The 4,167-nt window shown below is 40.0% G+C and overlaps 1 non-coding gene across 1 annotated transcript; it reads right to left on the reverse strand.

Annotated features, from left to right (window-relative positions):
- Positions 1-528: 528 nt before the first annotated feature.
- Positions 529-669, reverse strand: LOC132530172 (U4 spliceosomal RNA). The gene has a single exon (XR_009543724.1). It is a non-coding gene; the product is annotated as a U4 spliceosomal RNA (small nuclear RNA).
- Between the last annotated feature and the right edge of the window lie 3,498 nt (positions 670-4,167).

A 4,167-nucleotide genomic window follows, 5' to 3' on the forward strand; every position in this document is an offset into this window, starting at 1 on the left:
GAAAATTTTTATATCATTTTAAGTTTAATTTGCTTTTCTCTTGTGGGTACAATTAAGCATCAGATAATACATCTTTTTAAAAATTTAATATTTCATTTTACGTCTGGGACCTGGATTGGTAGTTTGGTCATAAGGTGAAACATAAGGTGATGCTGCGTTAAAGATGTCCTTCTTCACAGATTTTTGATGCCCGAAATTCTCTGCAAAACCCCCAGCTTCAGTTCAGTCATTAATCTCATGTTAAAACAAGCTCCATATAGAACAATGATAATTATCAGTCTTTGGGTCTTAGTGCAAAAGAAGACTCTGAGTGTGGTTAAACAAGAGGGAAGTGAGTCCTGCTTATGGCAGAAAAGGCACTGGGAAGGAAATCTACTCCTTATAAATGCTTTCAACCAACTGGCAGTAGGAAGGATACAGGGAATAATGAGAAGTAGTTTTAGAAGTGGTAGAAAATCACTTCACATTAATGGAGAAAGTGGCATCACAAGTTGTCGTTTTTGTTTGTTTGTTTGCTTTTAAATTCAGATTCCGCGGAAACTGTCAAAAATTGCCAATGCTCACTATTTTTCAAGTCGTCCCGACAGGTTATTGGGAAAAGTTTTCAATTAGCAATAATCGCGCCTTGGATAAACCTCATTGGCTCTGATACTGTCACTGCGCAAAGCTACAAGTTTTTAAAGAAGGCAGTGGAATGGTTGGAATATTTAAATACAAGATGATTTTTGAACAGTTACTAGGGTTGACTATAAAATGTGTTGCTGAAACAGGGAAGCCAAACTAGATATTTTATAAGGAGATATAAAGAACCTAGACTAATGATTATGTACACCAAGAGGGAACAATTTTTTATCTAAAAGTAAATAATCAACATCATCATCTTCACCATAATTTTAACATAGATAGTTGTTTCACCATTGCCCTGCTGTTCTGAGTCAAGTTCCTTCCAAAACAACAGGGTAATTGAGAAGCAAAAAAAGCACTGTTTGTAATGGTGTGTGCAGGATGAAGAGGAAATGAGAAAGGATGGTAAAACTTCTCGGGGGTAGTAAGAACCTAGAGCAGTTGCCACCATTGGGCCCGAAAGGCCGAGGGGAAAGAGCAACTGTTAGAATGCAAAGAAAGTAGCTCAAGTTGTAGGAAAGGGACCCGGGACAGGAGCCTTGGCCTTCAGAAAAGGATGCAACGACCAGCAGGGAGAGAACAAGTGGAATAAATGCTTCAAACTTATTCTCCTCATGCTCTCTCTTCTCTTGTCAGTGGCCCCCATTGGCTGAATCTAATTGGAAACCATGTTATGCTGAATAATGATCCTCCAAGATGTCCATGTTCCAATCCTTAGAACCTGTGAATATGTTACTTAAATGGCAAGAGACTTTACAGATGTGATAAAGAATATTGAGACAGGAAAATCCTGGGTGGGCCCAATGTCATTGTAAACGTCTTTTTTAAGTGAAAGAGGGAGGCAGGAGAGTCAGAGCGAAAGATTTGAAGATGCTATGTTGCTCACTTTGAAAATGGAGGAAGGGGCCATAAACCAGGGAATGCAGATGGCCTCTAAGAAGTTGGAAAAGACAAAGAAATATTCTCCTCCAGAACCTCCAGAAGGAATGCAGCCATGGCAACACCTTGATTTTAGCCTAGTAAAACTTGTTTCAGACTTCTGACCGCCAGAACTGTAAGATAACAAATTTGTGTTATTTTAAGCCACTAAGTTTGTGGTAATTTGTTATAACAGCAATACAAAACTAATACAGAAACAAAGAGCAAGGAAGCCTGTTGATGCAGTCCACAATATTTTAATCCCATGGACACAGAAAAAGGTAGAAATGGACAGAAAGTTGACCCATGGGGCAAATAGAAACTACACAGCACGTTCCACCCTTTTTACTCCTCATTCTGCATTCTGTTCTTGGACAAAAAGTTTGTTCCTCAACACCAGAGACACACAGAGTCCCGTCAACCACCGTATTACCACAGGATGATGTCAATTCAGTCATACTTCCAACCTGAAACCAAAAACATTGGCCACTCCTAGAACCCTTTATATAAGTTGTCTGGGGGAAAAAGGAGAGAGGGAAATCATTAACATAAAATGTATTTACTAATTTCTTCACTGCTGTATTTACTTTAAAAACTAAGTTGATAATTTTATCTATTTTCTTCCACCACCCATTCTATAATCCCCTTACCTCTGCCAGCACCTTATCTAGACAGAGTTGTTTACCTGGTGGGGTGAGCCAACCTTTAGTGACTCTATCTTTATCAAGTTGCCGCAGTTTCCCATTGACTCTTATTATTGGCCGTGGCTGTACTGAAAGGCACCGTGTGAGTCTCCTGGTTCCAGATGTAGTCTTCCTTTCTTCCACTTCCAAATTTCCCCTGGTAATCAGGACCACTCAATCTGGCCAGTAGAGAGACCAACTTCTCTACCCAGTGTTTCAGTGGCATGAGGAACTCAAAGTGGTCAGGGGAAAGTCTCAGCTTCCAATTTACAAGAATCTTGACTCTATTCCCTGGAAGACACATTCCTCTCCTGGGTGCTAGAACCTCTAAATCCACTAAGCCTAAGAATTGTAGATAGGAAGCAAAAACCCTTCAGTAGGTATTTAGGTGTAGTAGTGAGAGGAATGCTCCTGCTTTAACCCTTTGGCTCCCAGGTGTACTTACCATAATTGTAGAAGGGATGGACCTGAACTACCATAAATAGTTGGATTCTCAAAACAGACTCACATGAATCATAGGTCTCACCAACACCAGACTTTATCAGTGATTCAACTGATACATGCAGGATACAGACATAAATGTGTCACTTGTTCCTAGAGGAGCTAAATCTATCAGATACATCTTCCTAATTTTCCTTTTCTCCCACATTGGGATGCATTTTGGTCTTGGAGTAATAGATGAGCACTTAACTTTGTGTTCTCAGAGAAAACCATTTGGTAGGTAGAAAGATCCGCATGACTAACTCTCATTACTCAGCCAGTCATGTCCACCAACCCATAAATTCCACATTTATTTACAGTAAGAAATCTAGACAGTAATTTAGTATATCTTGCTAAAAAGCCATATTTAGATAATGAATTCCTTACACTTTGGGTTGGCCAAAAACTTCATCCAGGTTTTTCTGTAACATCTTATGGAAAGACCCGAACAATCTTTTTGACCAATGCAATGCTTCCACTAGTAAATGCCATTAGTGTGTTTAAAGGGCAGGATGGTTAACGTCAATCATTTCTTACCATATCACTGATAGGGAGGAAATAAATGAATGACAGGCTTTCCTTCAGAGAAATATTTATTAGTTACTGGTTTAAGGTATACAGTGTAGGATGGTACTGACTTCACAGGGTGTTCTCTCCTGGAAGTTGCTTCTGGGTGATGGGATATGTTTTGACAGGTGAATATTATGGGCATGAACATATTGTCAAAATTATTTTGCTGTAAAGTGAATCATCCAGACAGAGTCTGTGCGTGAATAACATACATAAAACTGGCAGAGGTGGTTTTGGCAGGACAAGTAAAACTATACCTGAAATGTATGTCTATCCCTAAGAGGACAAGTCACTCCATCTCCATGATAGAGGGGATTATGTGTAATCACTCTGCCACAGGGTGGGCTGATTTCCCAGGAGATGGTGCCACATTTGGGCTCATCACTGGCCTCCATTGTTGTTAGAGGTGGTAGCCACCACCTCAGCCTGGTGAGGGGAGGGTAATGTTGAACTATGTATATTAGCTTGCTAGATTTGCCATAACAAAATACCACAGACTGAGTGGTTCAAACACCAGAAATTTTTTTTCTCTGGAGACTAGAAGTCCAAGGTCAAGGTGTTGGCAAATTTGGTTTCTCTCAAGGCCTCTCTGCTTGGCTTGCACATGGCTGCCTTCTCGCTGTGTCCTCATAAAACCTTTTCTCTGTGCACTTGTCCTTAGTATGTCTTTTATGTCCTAATCTCCTCTTCTTACAAGAACAGGAGCCAGATTTGATGAGGGCCCACCCAAATGGTTTCATTTTAACTTAATTACCTCTTTAAAGGCCCTGTCTCCAAATACAGTCACTTTTTGACATTATGGGGTTAGGGCTTCAACATATGAATTTTAGTGGAATTTTAGTTTAGTCCATAACACGCTGCTTTCTGGATGCCCCAAATTCATGTCTTTCTC

This window comes from Lagenorhynchus albirostris, chromosome 11, assembly GCF_949774975.1.
Source record: "Lagenorhynchus albirostris chromosome 11, mLagAlb1.1, whole genome shotgun sequence".
NCBI classification, from domain to species: domain Eukaryota; kingdom Metazoa; phylum Chordata; class Mammalia; order Artiodactyla; family Delphinidae; genus Lagenorhynchus; species Lagenorhynchus albirostris.